At 40.9% G+C, this 7,685-nt stretch overlaps 1 pseudogene; it reads left to right on the forward strand.

The window, feature by feature from the left end:
• The first annotated feature begins 2,277 nt into the window (after positions 1-2,277).
• Positions 2,278-2,888, forward strand: LOC127183545 (60S ribosomal protein L23-like; annotated as a pseudogene).
• Positions 2,889-7,685: the final 4,797 nt, after the last annotated feature.

Below are 7,685 nucleotides of genomic sequence, written 5' to 3' on the forward strand. Positions count from 1 at the left end.
ATCACAAATGTTATTGCTAGCTTGCTTAGCCATTTTTTCCAATTTTATTTGGGCCCCTATGAAGGAATTCCATGCCCCCAAATCAGCAAGAAACAACCTTGAGAATGACCTCCCATTTTCATTAAGGTGGAGTGGCTAGATTTGGGTTGTTTTCCTGGATAATGGATACTTGGTTTTTTTTTTTTTTAAAGAGGTTGGTTAGTTAAAAATTATTAATGAGGTCAGACTCAGGAATTTCACTCTTTTCTTTTTCTTTCCTCTCTCTTTCTTTCTTAGGTACAAAGATGGAGGTTGAAAAGAAAGAAGGTGAATATAGAAATACCTCATAGGAATAACAAAAGACAGATTACTATATCTACTCTTCAATTTATAGATAGTGCTATATTTAAATAAGGTTACTTTTATACATTGTTACAAATTTAGGTATATTGATACAAATTCAAGGTTACTTTGTGACACATACATACAGAGATATTTCTGCTCTGTTATGAGATAGCATGCCCATACACTACCCATTTATAATACAAGGTTTACTTCCAATACTTTTAAAACTGCTACTGTAGGCTGTTTAGGATAATTAAGTAAGGCGAGTTAAAGGTTAGCCAACCAAATTCATTGTCATGCCAGATACTACTCTAATTTATCACGGAAATATACATCCTAGGTTTAACAGATAGATATGATTTTATAGACAGATAAATTATATAAAAAATGGATAGATAAGGTCTTCAAAAAAAGCCTCAGAGACCTGCACAATATGGCATTTCAAGATGTTTTACTCATTTTAAGGATTCCTTGACAACAAGGCACGACAACTCCTAGCAGCACACAGCCTACCTCAAAGAAGGCAAATAGCATCGAAGAACCTCCATTTCAGAGATGGCTTCAAATGTGGAAATGTCCTCATTTCTTCCACAGAGGGAATTCTGCCTAAAATGGGCAAGCATAGATGCAGGCTGAGTCAACTGCCAAACTATGCAAAGACAGGGTAAGCAATTACTCAATCGTTCCTGCTTCGTAAATATGTCTATCAAATATACTGAGCCAGAAAGCTGAAGATGATGCTCCAACATTATAGAGAATTTTATGGGGCTATCCTGATAGCAAACTCTCTCTGCTATTTTTATTTTGGAAGCTGCTAACCTGCACTTCCTGTTTACTCAGATAATTAATTTTATTCATTCTCAAGTCTCAATTGGTGTTGAAAATCAGATATAGTTTTACAATTAAGTTTAGTCACTTAGGAATTAAGAAGGTGTATTAAGGTCTAGATAGATGTTTCTAGGCTGTTAGATACAAGATACGACAAAAATTACTTTAGGTACACAACTTTAGACTCATCAAGATAGGATAGATATGGCCTGGAGAGATGGCTCAGAGGTTAAGGACACTGACTGTTCCTCCAGAGGTCCTGAGTTCAATTCCCAGCAACCACATGGTGGCTCACAACCATCTCTAATAAGATCTGACCTGCAGGTGTGAATGCAGGCAGAACACTGTACACACAATAATAAATAAATAAAAATTTTAAAAAGATAGGATAGATAATATTTTCCTCAAAGTGGCCAAATAACTTTTGACTAGACATAATGTATGTAAGACTTACCTATTGTTTTTTTTTAATAACTGTTTCATAATTTTTCTTGCTGTACACATAGTTTTAAAAAGCCTTTTTTAAAAAAGATTTATTTATTATGTATACAGTGCTCTGCCTGCTTTTACCCCTGCAGGCCAGAAGAGGGCATCAGATCCCATTATAGATGGTTGTGAGCCACCATGTGGCTGCTGGGAATTGAACTCAGGACCTCTGGAAGAGCAATCAGTGCTCTTAACTGCTGAGCCATCTCTCCAGCCCCTTAAAAATGCCTTTTTAATTAGACAAAAAGAAGCAATTGTAACAGTGTTGTCTGGTGCTTTGCATTTCATTGTTAAGTATGTTGCTCCCTCAGGTCTGTTGGCTGTCTTTTAGCAAACTACAAAAAAAGTATTGCTATGTGACCTTGCCTTCCCGGTTGGCTGAATAAAACACCTACACCTGTGTGAGGCAGAAGGAGTAAACATCTGAGGGCTTCCAGGACAGAGGATCTTGGCTAGGAGAAGGGACCCGAGGAGGAAGACGATAGAGGATCACCACGGAATAGGAAAGAGCCACACGAGCCACAAGGAGGAACTCTGAAGTTTCACGTGGAAAGAAGTGGCCAGGTGAAGAACATTAGCAAGTATGTTGGGACTATGGATGGGAGGTAGCCCTGATAAAAATTATTAGAGGCACTCAAGATGTCAAAGCGAGGATGCGGCGGGTCCTCCGGGGCCAAGTTCCGGATTTCCCTGGGTCTTCCGGTAGGAGCTGTGATCAACGGTGCTGACAACAGAGGAGCCAAAATTTTGTATATCGTCTCTGTGAAGGGAATCAAAGGACGGCTGAGCAGGCTTCCTGCAGCTGGCGTGGGCGATATGGTGATGGCCACAGTTAAGAAGGGCAAACCAGAGTTAAGGAAAAAGGTCCATCCAGCAGTGGTAATTCGACAACGAAAGTCATATCGAAGAAAAGATGGGAGTTTCTTTATTTTGAAGATAACGCAGGGGTCATAGTAATCAATAAAGGCGAGATGAAAGGTTCTGCTATCAGCCGGGCGTGGTGGCGCATGCCTTTAAACCCAGCACTCGGGAGGCAGAGGCAGGTGGATCCCTGTGAGTTCGAGGCCAGCCTGGTCTACAAAGTGAGTCCAGGATGGCCAAGGCTACACAGAGAAACACTGTCGCGAAAAACCAAAAAAAAAAAAAAAAAGAAAGAAAGAAAGAAAGGTTCTGCTATCACAGGTCCAGTTGTAAAGGAGTGTGCAGACTTGTGGCCCAGGATTGCATCCAATGCAGGCAGCATCGCGTGATTGTCTGGTGGACTTGTAAAATATATTCATTAAAACGTCTTTGCTCTTAAGAAAAAAAAATTATTAAAGGCAAATGGCGTGAGATAGAGGCTGGTAGGTAGGTAGGTAGCCTAGGAGGCAATATCTGCCCTGCCCCGGGTCAAATGAGGCTATTCTAAAATCTATCAGGTGTTTGTGTACTTTTTGACACCTGTGTCCTTTTTTATTGTGAAAGCAGATAGATAATATCACCATAATAATTATAAGCCTAATAATAAACATTACGTAGGCCGTACTTTTTGTTTGTTTTTTGAGACAGGGTTTCTCTGTGTAGCCTTGCGTGGCTGGACTCGCTTTGTAGACCAGGCTGGCCTCAAACTAAGAGATCCACCTGCCTCTGCCTCTGCCTCTGCCTCCCGAGTGCTGGGATTAAAGGTGTGAGCCACTACCACCCAGCAAGGCTCTACTTCTAAATTAACAACAGACATTGATAATAACCACAACATGGGGCTGGAGAGATGGCTCAGCGGGGGGTGGGGGGCTGGAGAGATGGCTCAGCGGTAGGCAGAACACTGTATACATAATAAATAAATAAATCTTTTTTCAAAAAAGACATAGAATGATTTGTGTCCTCAGATATTTAGTGCATGGAATTACTTAAGAGGGACCCACAATATCTCTATGGATAGTCGGTAAGGGATTTGAGGTTTTCTGGGCACAGGTGCCACGATTTAAGTTTCTTGGTGTTCCCATTGGCTTCTTCGGGGCTCCCAAGAAGAGCTCTGGGGAGAAGTGTCCCATGGGCCTCAAGAGATTTCAGAAATTCTTAATTGGAAAACTGAGGAAGGTGAACCACGTTCCTTCCAGCCTCGTGTGCTACAGAGGCCAGAAGTTAATTTATGGGAAAGAGATGCTGTTCAAAGTCTAGGCGTGTACCTCCTTATGCCTAATAACCCTGCTGAGCAGATGATGCTCTCCCAAGGATGGATTCCTGGAAATGCTCTGGGGAAAGAGTTGCAGGAAATTACTGAATTTGTAAACCCCACTCAAAACTCTAATAGGCAAGATTTGGGGTATTTTTCCTAGGATCTGATGAAAACTATCATGTCGGCCTTATAACCTGGCTTTCTAAGGTTCCTATAGGCGTGGATGAGTTAGCCCTTTACAGAAAAATAGATAGCAGCTGCCCAAAAGAGCATATAGAAGAACCAGACCATCAGACAGGGTTTCTCTGTGTGGCCTTGGCTGTCCTGGACTCACTTTGTAGACCAGGCTGGCCTCGAACTCACAGTGCTCCGCCTGCCTCTGCCTCCCGAGTGCTGGGATTAAAGGCATGTGCCATGAAGCCCAGCACCAGTCGATGGAATTCTTATATTTTGGTGGTTACAGTCAGGAAAATAGCATTTGCTGCAGGTTCTAAATCAAGTAAATGTCCTCATGTAATTAATGGCACCTTTACAACCAGGCCTTCCAACAGCTGTTACCATTCCTAAGGAATGGCCCCTTATATTGTTAGAATTAATGGTTTGTTTCTATACTCTTGCATCCTCAAGACTGTAAAGGATTTTCTCTCAGCGTACTTCTGATGCTTTGTATAGCCCTCATTCACACCCAACCAACAGAGCTATTTTACTGGAAACTGTCTCCAGAGAAGGTTGTTTCACCCACATTCACCACCAACCTAGATCTTGTGTAAACTCACCCACCTCCAGCTAAACTGTATTTCCTTCAGTCCAGGGCCCCATACACAGCACTGTCTGAATACCCCGAAGAAAAAGGCAGATCCAGGGCAACAGCTGACACCTAAAATGGATATGGCAGGACCTCCAGTTCAAGTGGGAAAGGTGAATGCCATCCCAGCCTAATTAGCCCCCCAAGGCCATAAGCCTCCCCAAAACTGAGGGTGGCAGTGTATCTTTTCCTCCTTTGTTTTGGTTTATGCCATTGCATTGGGTTAAAACAACTGAAATCTGCTCAGGGGACTCTTTGATGTTGGTAGAAGGTCCCTAAACCTCTTCCTGAATCCTAACAGCCCGACCAGCCTTGGCAAAAAACTCCTATCTTTTTTCCAGAAGGAGGAGGAGGAGGGAGGAAGGGGGAAAGGAGAAGGAGGGAGGGAGGAGGAGGAGGACGAGGAGGAGAAACAATTATGAAGCAAGAAGTAAAAACTGCTAGGGTGGTTTTGAGCTCTTAAATTTGCAGTCAGGCTGACATTTTGGGGCAGGGCAGACTCTTGAGCCAGCCAGAAGGCTGCAGGAACATTCTATGGACCACATAGTGCGGGAGTCCAGCTCTGAGTTCAAAGACTCCAAAGACATGTGGCTTTGGTGCAGTGAAGGATATGACCACCAACTTGCTGCTAAGGAGATGATCCTGAATAGTTTGAGCCTTTCAGTCTCTATTTCACTTCAAAATAACAATATACAGTTTTATTTCCTCAAACATGTTCCAAGGCAATCAGATAACAACTCTCTGAAGTGTTTTTTTTTTTTTTATGAGTTTATTTACCATACACTTTATTTTCTTCCAGTGGATACTCAATCTTATAGCCTCATAATTAAGCACTTCTATATAATTATTGTGGGTAGCTATTATGTCTTAGATACTACAAGTTTTTTCCCTGTCTTTTTATCCTACTCAATCATGGCCAAAATTAGAAAATTGATTCTGTTGACTCAAGCACTGCTTGACTCTTGACCAACTTTTTCTATTTTCTAACGACTTGAGGTTTTGGCACAAATGTGCTCCTTGTTCCTGAACTAATATTTTCATGTTCGTGTGTACTCATTGGCTTCCTAAATCCATTCTTGCTAGGACTATTTTCTAAATCACTATACATATGTGCTTTTCTGAGAATCATTATGTGCCTAAAGAGAGTCTTTCTTTTTTTTAAAGATTTATTTATTGTATATGAGTGCTTTATCTGCAGAAGAGAGCATCAGATCTCATTATAGATGGTTGTGAGCCACCATGTGGTTGCTGAGAATTGAACTCAGGACCTCTGGAAGAGCAGGTAGTGCCCTTAACCACTGAGCCATTTCTCCAGCCCCAAAGATTTTATTTATTTATTTATTTATTTATTTATTATTTATACAGTATTCTGCCTGCATGTACCCCTTGTACCCCAGAAGAGGGTACCGGATCTCATTTTAGATGGTTGTGAGCCACCACGTGGTTGCTGGGAATTGAACTCAGGACTTTTGGAAGAATAGACAGTGCTCTTAACCTCTGAGCCATCTCTCCAACCCCAAGAGTCTTTCTTAAAAACTTTCTGGATTCTGAATTACTTTGGGAATCATCATCTCGATATGTCATGTATTTTAATACATCCATCTTAAGATTATTAGACTTTTATTATGTTATTACTATAGTCATTACAAATAATGTAGAAGTAAAAGCTACCAAGAGCATACATAGTGTTATACTAGAGAAAAGGAATCACTCCCAGGAAGGACAGCAGAGGCTGCGGATGCTGTCACACTGTTCCATGCCAGGGGCTTCTCCTCAGGTGCATCCCACAAGAACCATCCACAAAGCACTCAGATGCGGCTCCCTGGACCAAAACCATGGTAGCCACCATCTCCCCTTTTTTATTTTTTAATTGTAACTCTCAAAGATCTAGGGTAGCTGAATGAAGATCAATCTTTATATGGTGGACAAAGACTGAAAAGAGAAAGAAATTAGAAAAACAACACCTAGAGTAAAAGCGTGTGTATGTGTGTATATATATATATATATGCATATATGCGTATATAAATGTGTGTATATATCCAAAGTTCTACCAAAAGAAACATGCCTAGTAATATATTTTTGAAGACAAGAAAGAACTTCTTCTGCTGATGTTCTTTGCAAATGAACATGTGAAATAACAGATATTTGGTCTTGTAAAGTGTGTATATATAATTTTACATGTGTATTATTCCAAATACCTTTAATATGAGCCTGGGTCTAATTTCAAGTACATTGAGAGCCATGATATGGCAAAGGAGTAATTCAAACCTATTTATACTTAGAATGGCATGCCACAGTAGTTCTCATGAACATAAAATATTGCTTCTCCTAAAACATTAATTCTATCTTCTAATCATTTATCCATAGACTTTTGAGTAAATAAAGCCAAAGACACATTTTGTTTTTTGAGACAGGGTTTCTCTGTGTAGCCTTGGCTGGCCTGGACTCACTTTGTAGACCAGGCTGGCCTCGAACTCACAACGATCTGCCTGCCTCTGCCACCCAAGTACTGCAATTAAAGGCGTGCGCCACCAGCGCCTAGCCAAAGACACTTTTTTAAAATGGGAATTTATATGATGTACAGTATGTACTTATGGACTAGTGTAGTAGCAGAAGCTGCCACAGGACCTATAATAGCTATTAAAGCAGTAATGCCAAAAATAAGAGCAGAAACAAAATGTTTAAATCTTGAAAGAGCAGAAAACAATTGATCTAAAGCATACATTGCAGGATCAATATACCATGGTTGAGTTATATTAACAGGAAGTAAAACAGAAGGTGGCTGACGAACAATTGCAAAAGAACCAGGGCCCCAGCCGGGCGTGGTGGTGCACGCCTTTAATCCCAGCACTCAGGAGGCAGAGGCAGGCAGATCGCTGTAAGTTTGAGGCCAGCCTGGACTACAAAGCAAGTCTAGAACAGCCAAGGCTACACAGAGAAACCCTGTCTCGAAAAAACCAAAAAAAAAAAAAAAAAAAAAAGAACCAGGGCCCCAAGAACTATCAATGCAATTGGTAATAACACAATTCTTGCAGGTTATATTTTCAAGGGACCTGAACAGTAACCACAAATGACCCTGGTATCCTT

This window comes from Acomys russatus, chromosome 31, assembly GCF_903995435.1.
Source record: "Acomys russatus chromosome 31, mAcoRus1.1, whole genome shotgun sequence".
NCBI lineage: Eukaryota > Metazoa > Chordata > Mammalia > Rodentia > Muridae > Acomys > Acomys russatus.